Here is a 12,123-nt window from a genome sequence, read left to right as displayed (position 1 = left end):
TGATTTAGTTTCGCGAGGTATGAGACTGTTTTGATTAATTCTAAGGCATGTAAATAGGTAATATTACCAAGTGCAAATTTCAGGCAGATGATTGGCTTAAGCTTAGATCTTCAACTTAAGCTATTGAATGTTATCTGAGAAGGAATATTTGTCTCATGTTCCTATCTCTTTCTGAAATTACTTCAGATTTCAGTTTGTATTACTTTATATTAATCTGTAAAATATTCTAATCTATAATTTTTATCAATGCGAAGTTAAGCTTATCGTATGATTCTTCCTACATCTTACTGTTCCTCATTCACAGAGTGGTAAAACTAATGCTTGTATTGAAATCCAAAGAAACTTTGGCAGTCTGGCAGTCCCATATGTTTCCGTGCGTCATATTCAGTCCTGCTTTTCTCAGACAACATAGTTAGTTCCAACATAGTTCCTAATGCTTTATTCTTTGATATAACTTTCAGAGCTCCATCTCATAACAAGATGCAGTTTTCCCTAATATCATTATCGGTTCCCGTTGTCGGACACTTTATAATAGGTGCAATTTTTCCTTTCTATAGAGTACTTTTACTTGTTCGTTCCATCTACAATCTTTTTCTTCTTTCCTGTAGATATCCTATCAGGATCTTTGCCGCTCATGTAATTAGATTTTAGACTGTTTCATAAATAGAAATTATAGATGTTTTCGTTTTACTATAATAATGAAGAAACTTTACATAAAATTGAGACCCTAAGTACTTTACTTTTAAGTTACACCCCTATTTTTAGTCTAAAAGATAAAGTAATGAGAAATTACACTTATGTGATTTCAAAATATAATACGATATTTATGATTTTATCTGTATATACAAAAAGAATCCAGAAAATCCAGTAATTATTAATTGAAGAAATTTCCACTAAATATTTTTTCAGAATATCCTGTAAAAAAAATGCTGTAATATGTAACTTTCCACAATTTTATGAGAAAATATAAAAATTTCAGAAATAAAAAAGGGCTTCAATTCAGAGCAGATTCTTGCAAAAAAAATTAAAAAAACAATAGTAATCATTCCATAAAATTAAATAGGTTTTATTTTAACAACACCGGTAATCAAGGCAGTTTTCAATCCTTATCACAGAAAGAATAATTTATTAATTAAAACAAAGGAATAGAAAAGAAATATATATTAAAATATATAAGGGGAAGGTCGTAAGTGTGAAATTTCTTTTAAACATTTGAATGGTAATTATTTAAGAAACTAGCAAATACTACTGAATTTAAGAAATATTTTTACTGCTGTTTTAAATAACTTATTCATTCATTAATGCATATCCTATGCGTTACTTAATTTATTTTTTCATATATTTATGTATATACTAGGAGCAGAGGCGTTACTACGGCACACCCTCCACAGCTAGGCCCTCTGAGCGGGTTGCCCTGGTGGGCGGCGTCTCGGAATGGGATTATTAAGTGTCCAAAATTGATTACCTCTTGTGTAAAAATATTTTTTTTTTTTGATGATGAAAATTGATATAATGAAAGTTAGATTAGAAATTTAACTCTCGAAATTGATACTAACGAATCAGGGATTTTCCGCTAGTGGTCGGTACATTCCGGTGCCTACTTTGTGGTTATAGTTTATTATTTTATGAATAAAAAGAATCACATAAATAAAAAAAATATTATCAAATAAGTTTTACATATATGTCGATACATATGCGATGTATCGATATATAATAATGTAACAAGTATACACGGCTTTCTTTTTCCTGTTTAGCCTCCGGTAATTACTGTTCATATAATACTTCAGAGGATGAATGAGGATGATATGTATGAGTGTAAATGAAGTGTAATCTTGAACAGTCTCAGTTCGACCATTCCTGAGATGTGTGGTTAATTGAAATCCAACCACCAAAGAACACCGGTATCCACGATCTAGTATTCAAATCCGTATAAAAATAACTGACTGTATTAGGACTTGAACGCTGGAACTCTCGACTTCCAAATCAGCTGATTTGGGAAGACGCGTTCACTAGACCAACCCGGTGGGTTAACAAATATACACCTGCTCACCACGAAACGTGTACTAATGAATCGAAATTTTCCGCTAGTTATCGGTACATTCCCGTGCTAAGCTAAGGGAGACGAACATACACACACACACACACACACACACACACACACACACACACACACACACACACACACACACACACACACACACACACACACATACACACACACACACACACACATACACACACACACACACACACACACACACACACAGACAGACCAACAACAAAGGCCCTTTACTAGGATAGGATCTACTTTCATGTACTTGTAGTTTCATAAGAAAATTAGTTTTAAAATCTGGAATTTAATTTATTGAGTTCCTGTTTTTTCGATAAAGTAGGAAGTTTAGGTTTTACATTACAGGATTAATGCAAGATACTATCTATATTTAATAAATTAATATCAGTTCAATAAAAATATGTTAAAACATTATTTTTACTGCACCTAACTAAATATCTGTATTTTTCCTTATGTTTAGTCAATATTTTATACATTTTAATTTTTTCAACTGATAGACTAAACTTGTCAGAACTCGGTTGATTTTTTTTCGGATAACTTTTAAACCAAAATAATCACATTAATTGAATAAAATATTGTTGATAGATAAATTTATTTATTAAACTATTTTAATTTATATTTAAGTCTCATTAAATAATTGTGCACATTTTAAAAAATTGAAAGAAGAAAATGCATCCTGTAACTTAAATTATCATATACCATTTTAGTAATACAAGTTCATGAATTCGGTTTCAAATTTACAAAAATTCTACATTTTTCTTTCTATTAATAGCAATCAAGAGAAATACTTAATAAGTATATCCATTCAACAGAAATTAACACTAAATAAAATATTCGTGCCGAAATCATTAACTGATATAAAATTTCATAGAACAAAAATCCTAATTATTTTATAAATTAATTATTTCAAAAAAACTAAATTCAGACATCCACTGGTTTGAAATTTTTAACCAACAATCTAAACGATATCTTCAACTCAGTCAGAGATCATATTCCATTCTTCACTCACCTTGGGTCGGTAAACTTTGTTAAAGTTCATTTTATATTCTCTTACTTTTCGTCGTACATTTACGGTTTATATGACCTCAATAAAATTTATTTGGTTTCCTGGTTACTCTTGCACTTCGGTCAATCCACAGGATAGTAAAATTTTTATTGTGCAGCTGAATAAAAGGCTATTAAGACTAAGGTGATTCTCCATTTGCAGAAAGCATTTGTTAGCAATTGAAATTATAGGATGACATAAAATAATTGCCTGTTTTACCACACGTATATTGACTGAAGAAACAAGGTTGGAAATTATTCTCAATGATTAACTGCCCGTAAAAGCTGCTAACTACACTCTGTTTACTTATAAAACTGGCGAGTTGGCAACTCTATCCCAGGTGTGTCACAGACTGCCAGTGTTCCATCAGCCAGTGTCTATCGCTAGCTGGATGTGGCCGTAAGTAATTCGGCCGGAAGTAATGTGTTAGGAGATCTGACTCAAAGCGAAAAGCTGGCATTCATAAAAGATACTTGAGGAACTATATTTTTAAGAAGTAGATAGGAATGTGAATAAAAGATAACTCCTGCTTTGATTCTCGGTGTATGTTGCACCACATGGTTTACTCCCAATAGAACTCAGCCTAGATATCCACCCCAGAAGCTGTGGAGTGATCTGTCCCATACACTGTCGGCTTGGGAACAGGTGCGGCCAGGAGAGATGATGTTAGTAGAGATAGATGTCTTTTATGTAAAATAACATCAAAAATTATATATTTACCATTTAAGTGCTTCACTGAATTGTTTGACATTTGAGGCTAGAAACGGGGAAAATGCTTGACAGACAGTAACAGATTTAGGAAACCAAGTTTATTTAAACATTCTTTGTTGTTTAAATCAATGTACACGTTAGTGGAATTAAGCGAAATTCTCCTAGAATACTCTGTGTACGCAGGGAAGGCGCTACTCGAATATCCAGAACTATAGTCTGATTCTCAAGTTTTATGTAAGGATATATATTTTTAATTTTCTTTTTTTTAAACTTTTTAATTTTAATCAACTTGTCAAAATTAAATAAAATAATTATTAAATAGGTTACATCCAAAAATTTTTAGTTTTTGGGACAATATGTAAATATATATATATATCACACACAGTGTCTCGTGAAGAAACGGAAAGATTTGAGAATATGTTCCATAAAAAATAAAAAACCAAAAAAAATCGTTCTTGTAAATATAGGTCCGGAAATACACATCGTTTTCAAGTTTTAGTTTTCAAAAAAAAGCTTTACCCTTTTTTCTCCTCCAAGGGTAAAATAAAGTAATATTAAAACTCTTGGTTCTTAATTTAAGAGGTAAATTTAATATTTTCGTATGGTTTTTAATGTGAAATTTAATAAAACAGGTCGCAAAACTGTACCTCTATTTTTTTTAGACAATAACTAAAAATTTTATGATACAGGTCGTAAATTTTTGTTTAGTTTTGATGTAAAATAGCTTTTTTAAATAGCAAGTAGATAAGTAGAATTTTGCAACAGATTTTGAAGAAAGTTAAATTCAGAAAAATTCGATGTAAATACGTGAACTAAACGTGAAGAAGAGAATAAGAAATTAAACGTTTGTTAAAAACAAAATAGACTAAAACTTGGCAGAAAATATCCCATTATCATTTTAAACTGAAACAAAAATCATTTACATGTGGGAAAGTATTAGAAACAAAATAAATTATTAAAACTAAATAATAAGAAAAAATAAACGTAACGATAGTTTAATGGCTTTATTTAAATTTTACTGTGTTAACAATATTAAGAAACAAAGATCCATTATTTAGAAATAATCTTGAACAGATAAAATAATACGTTTTTATTTTTTTTCTATACATGTATATATAGATCTTTCAGATCAGTCTCGTTAATAAAGGCAAGGGAAGGTTGATGAGGAAGATATAAGAACATTTTTTTTTGGTTTTTCTTTACCTCTTAGGATATGTTGATGTTCAAATTATTGCTCAAGTCTAATTAATGAATTTTAAAATCTGACTTTTGTGTTCTTGTATTATATGATAGTGGTGCCAGTGGTGATTTTCATGAAAAAAAAAAAAAACACAAAAATTACGGTTTTTTATGATATTCTTGTTTAACGTATGGGAATAACGGCAATGAAAGATACGATTTCATTAAATTCAATTTTTACGTTTAAATAGATATCACATTTGATGGCCCTTTTCTCTCATAATATCATAATTTCAATCTGGATAGTCTACAAAACGTTTTTACGATTTTCATATATCTATCATTTATTCTTATCTTATTATTATTTATTCTTATTATCATTTATTCTTATTATTATCTATCATTATCTATCCTCAAGATATATTTTTAGAAGTAAGTTGAATATTTATAAATCAATTTTTAACTGATTTTTCTTTAAGTTTGTAAAAGTGATCTGATTGTTATGAAAGTATATGTTTATTTGTTTACTTATTTTTATTTTTTTTCCCCTACTCTCCCCGACCGGATATCCAATTAAGAACTCAGTCGGGGAGAGTGTCCTTTTACTCTCAAAGGAGGCGTCCCCCACCCGCCGGCTATACGTCCGGCACGGCAGGTTGGCCTCCCCGGTCTCGGATCTTTTGTTTTACATTGCCTGCCTCTAATCCCCCGCTTTAGAGCCAAGGTCCGGCTATGCCGTCCCCCAGCGCCTCAGCAGGGAACCGGGACTCCGTCTTTACGCCTTTGGCCTCTAATCGACAGCGCCGACCCCACAAAGAACCTAGGCTCCCGCAGGGACGACCCCGCCGACCGGGACTTGGTCTATTATTTTAACCCAAACTCAAACTCCCCTGGAGTTCATCCCCTTCTCAGGTACCCGCACACCAAGGCGTACGGGCCCTCCATGGAGTGACTGTCCGCCCTACCCTACTGTTTATACTCCTATTCTTCTGTCTTCATCCTCTTTGGCCCGCAGGACCTCCCCGGCGAACCTGCGGAACCATTCCCAGTTCTCATTGTTGTACCCCAACCAGTTTATGAGATTTTCTGGTGTAAGACCATTAATTATTATTTGACCTCTGTTAACGTCCCATCTTGGACATATGAACAACGTATGTTCGGCATCGTCGTTCTCTGGACAATAGATGCACTGCGGGGTGGCTCTCTTCCTGATCCTATACAGATACTGACCGAAAGAGCCGTGCCCCGACAGTAAATGTGTCATGTAAAAATTGACATCTCCGAGTCTATTGTTATTCCAGGTTTTAATATTAGGGATTAGGCGTCTGGTCCATTCTCCCACTCTGGACCCTGCCCACTCTTCTTGCCATTCTTGTTCTATAATCCCTTCCATCTCTTCTTTCGACATACCGCTGTGTCTGAGGGTTCTGGCTTTTATCCAAAGGTCTATGGGTAGGACCCCGGTCAGTACGCACAGCGCTAATACGATACCGTACAGTAACTAGCAGCTACACTCAGCAATGCCAGTCTATGGACACTTCTCAACTTCTTTTTATTTCGCTGTATGTTCATTGCCGCCCCCCATATGGGAGCCGCATACAGTACCGCCGAAGTGATAGCCGCGGTTATCAATCTTCGAATAACCATTTTAGGTGTGCCGTGGTTTTGAAATAATCCTCTTAATCCCTTTACAGCAGGAGTAACTCTCCCACAAATCATATCAATATGCTTGCTGAACCTTAAACTTTTGTCCAGAAGTACCCCCAAGTATTTTGTTTCTTTTACTTCATCAATTCTCTGTCCTCTGATATTTAGATTCACACTTCTTAATGGTCTTCTACCCGAGAGGACCAGGCAACAGGATTTATTAGGAGCTATTTCTAATTTGTTATCCTCCATCCATTCATCTATTGTTCTAAGCGCTTGGTTTGCCTTGTTCCCCAGTTCATTAATATCTCTGTCTTCTACTAATATTGCGATATCATCCGCGTATCCTACTATCGATACCCCTTTGGGGTAGTTCAGCCTGAAGATTTTATCATAGAAAACATTCCATAAGGTTGGGCCAAGGACAGATCCCTGCGGCACCCCTCCGAATACCTGAAATATCGCTTTCCATTCTAGGGTTTTGACCTCTATGAACCTATTTTGCAGATATTGATCTATCTGATTTACTAAGTATTTACTTCATCTGTCAGCTCTACATCTAGAATATCTGACATCTCGTTCCTGCCATGACTTTCGGTTTGCGTACTTTGGTCAACTGTGTCTGGAGTCTCATCATTTATTGGTTGTAAATCTTTATAAATTTCTGTCAGCTCCCTCTCATGAGCCTTGATTGCCGTTACACTGGCCTTGCCAGTTAGTTGCCTAAGCTGTAATAGTGCATTACCCAGCCTGTACGTAACCTCCTTCAAATTAAGGGGGGCCTCCTCTTCTTCTGATGAGCCTGTTCTCGGCCGCTTAGCGGTTCTCCCCTCTACTGTCTTCCACTTTGCTTTTCCTTGATTTAATCCTGTAATATCCATGTCTTCTGAGACTTCAGAAACACTATCCCTCCTTCCGGCAGTTCCCCTCGAGGGCCCAGCCTCTGGAGAGGCCTAATCTTCTATTGGAAGCGAGCTTCGTCTTCTCATGACTCGGATTCGAAATCAGGGGTTGATTCCGAGTCCTATGATACCCCACACGGGCGGGTGCCCCCCAAAAAATTGGCTGGTGGTTAGGGGGGGAAGTAAAATGTATGTATCCAAATCCGGGGTCAAAAATTTTGGGGGGTCAAAATATGAGGGGGGTCAGAAGGTCAGAAATTTTTGGTTTTGGATAGATATTTGGGAATTTTGGTTCTATGGTAAAAACTATAGGAGATATGGAGGATAGGAGTTTGCCCGTGTAAAGTATCGCAAAAATTTCTACTAGTACAGAGTAATACTTCTGAAAAGTCCTTGTTTACTTGTATTTCAATGACGTCACGAACAAGCCAGAGCTTGTCGCTTGACTTGCAAAATTTGTCTCTATATAAGTTAAATGTATATACCTAAACACTTAAAAAAAAAAAAAAAAAAAAAAAAAAAAATCTTTTTCAAAGTACTTTTTAACTCACTCTGTCCGTGTAGTTGTATTTACTTACAATCCCACACCCCTTCGGTTCTTAACCGTTGTCCAAAAGGGCTGTAACACTAAAAGTTCTCTACACTTTCCTCAAAATTTTGTATTTTCAAAAAAACACCAAACCGAAACTCAAAAAACTTTGCACTTGTGTCCATTAACCATACCACTATAATTTCCGATGTCCGTATCCAGTAAAAAATCCAAAAAACCCAATCAAAAAGTAAAATATCGCGGAGCTAGGAAACACGTCTGCACTCGGTGCCGTCCACAACTCGACTTGTTGTGGACGGATGTTTATTTATTATGAGTTGAGTACTAAACTCGGTTTTAGTATCCAACTTTAATTTCTTTGTTACTAAAATCAGAGTTGTTTTCTTATAATTTGAATTAAATCCTACTTCAGTTATGTTTAATATGTTATAAATTTATATTAGTTTTGGTAAAAACTTAGTCTGGATAAATAGTTTGAAAACCAAAAAAAATTTGAGAATATATTTTAAAATTATGAAACGCTATTATTCACTTCGTTGATTTCATTAAACTCTATGTAGTTACATTTTTTTATAAACAAAAGTTTTTGATTACCCTACAAAAATTAAATAAAAGTTATAGGGCTTTGATCTTAACTTTAATATAAATGACATAATAAACAAACTGAAGTTTTTCAGTTTAGATCTGTAATAAACTTTTCATTAAATTTATAAATTGAAAAAGTTATACACTTAGTTAAAAGGAAATTTTATTTTATTTGTTCTACTTCAAGGATGCCTGAATACTTCTGTAAAAGATTAACAAGTTTCTGTTGTGGTTAGTAATTAATAAAATCACTAGTTTTTAACACAGCATTAAAATAATTTTATTTTATGAGATTTTATATTTACAGCTTATCCTTATTACTTTTCATTCGTTCAATAAATGTTATATGTCTTTTGGATCAAAATCTTATTTAAAATTTTCCTGTACATTATAAAAAAACTTTACGAGTAAATAAATATATGTATATATATATATATAAAATCTAATGTGGTCACTACATGACTTCCTTGTACGCCTATTAAATTACATATACACAATTTTTTTAAATGGAAACTGCATAATATTTTATTTCATTAATAACTTCAGATATTTTTTTGTATTTTCTATTAACATTAAATACTTATACAATTAATTATTAATTCAACAATCATACCTGAAATATTAGGATAGAATAAAAGTCCTTTTATTACTCTTTAAATAAATGTATGTCATATCTATTCAATACTATGTTTGTTAAATTATTATGATATTACCATCAACAAAATGAAATCAAAAACGAATAATCAGATGTTTCACCAAATCTGATGTGGACACCACATGACGTAATTTTTTTTCTTTTTTTTTTGTTTAATCTCTGGGACCACCATTAGGTATTGCTTCAGAGGATGAGATGGATTTATAGCGTGCGTGAAAATGCCATGCCTGACCAGGATGACTTTCTTGTACGCCTATTAAATTATATATACAGATTTTTTTAAAATGAAAGTACATAAAATTTTATTTCATTAATAACTTCTGATATTTTTTCATATTTCTTTTTATTGTTAATATTGAATAATTATTCATTAAAAAAAAAAATTTTACAATCAGAGGTTAATAATAATTAATAAATCAATATATTTAATTTAAAGAAAAAACCAGGAGATGAAGTCTGATTCGAAACGATGAGCCTTACCCTTATAACATCCATATATTTCCTTGATTAAAATCTCATTTGGCTATAACTCTGGAACCAATGAAAATAAGTACTGCTTATGATATATCGTTGAAAAGCTCTCAATGAAAAAGCTCTTACTACTGCAATTAAGAAAAAGTCCAAAATCCAAATTGTTTTTAGATGCACAACTAGAGTTACAACAGTCCTAAATCCTAAATTTTAACATTCTACGGCTAATCATTTTTGAGTTGTGCGAGATGCATACGTACGTACATATACATACATACATACGGGAGATGGATCAAAAAATAAGCTACATCCTTGCCGCGTTCTTGAACTTCAATGGATATATTAATGTTTTGAAGTGAAAGCACTGCTTTTGTTGTCTTCACCCTCCCAAGCAGCACTTCTGTACGACATTCAATACGTGAGTAGTGTAGTTGTCAATATGGCGTGTCCTCTAGAGGTTTCGTCCAGATTAGAAGTGCATTCAGCATCCGAATTTTGTGGGCAAAAATTACAATTGTTGTGAAATTCATCGCCAAGTTGTTGTGATTTACGGTGAGAATGCAACTTCACGCCCCATGTTCACAAAATGGTGCCAAATGTTAAGAAACGGAAAAACAAATCTGAGTGACGAACTGCGTTCTGGGCGTCCTTCAACTTCAAACACAATGAGTAACGCGGAACGCGTGAATGAAATGATTGGTTACCGTAATATGTGTTCACGATGGGTACCACACCTTTTGACCGACAACCACAAACATCAACGTTTTGCATCTGCTCTTTTTTTTCTTCAACGTTATTTCAGGACTGGTCCACAGTTTTTGAAACAAGTCAGTACATGAGAGCTCGGTGCTTCATTATACTCCTGAGACTAAACGAGCATCACATGAATGGAGACACAAAAATTCACCGCAGCCAAAAAAACTAAAAACATTCCCACATGTTCTAAAGTTTATGCTGACAGTCTTTTTCGATTCTGAGGAAGATTTTTACAGTGGATTTATGCCCCGAGGAGCAACAATCAATGCTTAATCCTACTGTGAGACTTTAAAAAAATTGTGTAAAGCCATTAATGATCGAAAACTCGGAAGACTAAGCGATGGGGTCGTTTTTCTTCGCGACATCGCTACTCCTCATTCTTCATGTCACAAAGGAGTTTCTGCAAAAATTCAAGTGGGAAGTGTGGTCTCATCCGCATTACCGCCCTGGCCTAGCACTCTGCGACCACCTGTTTGGTTCTCTCAAGCCAGACCTGGGAGGGAAGCGTTTCGCTAATGATGAACTGAAAGAAGCGGTCCTTAAATGGTTGAAGGAAATTGGACGAAATTTTATGAGAGTGGAACTGAAAAACTAATCACAAGGTATGAAAAGTGTTTAGAAAAACTTGATCATGTCAAAAAAAGATAATAATACGTCGTTTTTATCTTTTCATCTTTTGCGAAGAGAAACTGCTTATATCTTCTGATTATTTAAGCGCACTAACTGCTTTTCAGAACAAGAATATTGACGATGTTATTATCCAAAGCATCCTACACATTCTGTATTTATTAAACGGAATTGATCAGCGATGTGCATTCATATGGACTCCCTGTATCTCAGGAAATGTAATCGCAGAGAAGCTGCCAGAATGGCAAAAATTTGTGAGAATATGTATATAATCCTTATTCGTGTGACACTCGTTAAAAATTAGTCTAACTTACGCTACCAGAAACACATGGAGAAATGAATGAAGAATACTAAATTCGAAATCAATTAAAATTACTCGATATAAATGGAAGAGCAACGCGAAACTGACTTGTTGGTAAGAAGTGGCGGTAGCCAGATTCAGAATCGGTAGTATGCCTAACATATTCATATTTCTTAATCGGCGAAGAATGGACTATTGTGTTTCTTTTAAAGAATGTGACGAGATCTTAGCAGACGTGCCCATAAAACGCAAAACAAATTGTACCAATGGTAGGTTTGTTAAAACGTGATTACCAGTTGTGTTTTAACGTTAACATCTCCTAGATGCTATCCTTCTTACCATTCTCTTTCTTTCTGATTTGTTAAAAATCATTCTGTCGTTATGTATGGATACGTGGTTGTAACAAGCTATACGTAAACGTAGTAGACGAAAGAGGGTACTAGTACCGAGTCATGAAATTTCCACTGGGTATCTGAAGGCCTCCAAAAAATTTTGCTTCTTCAACTAAGTATGAAACAATTATAAATAAAGAACTTTGTCGGAAATAGCCTAATCTGTAACTAATTTCACATTATATTGAATTATTTATAGTTAACATAAAGGAGTATTTAGTACTTTTTATA

The sequence above is a fragment of the Lycorma delicatula genome, chromosome 1 (assembly GCF_047948215.1).
Source record: "Lycorma delicatula isolate Av1 chromosome 1, ASM4794821v1, whole genome shotgun sequence".
Classification (NCBI taxonomy): domain Eukaryota; kingdom Metazoa; phylum Arthropoda; class Insecta; order Hemiptera; family Fulgoridae; genus Lycorma; species Lycorma delicatula.
The sequence above is the reverse complement of the archived record's forward strand: the minus strand, read 5'-3'. Positions refer to the sequence as shown.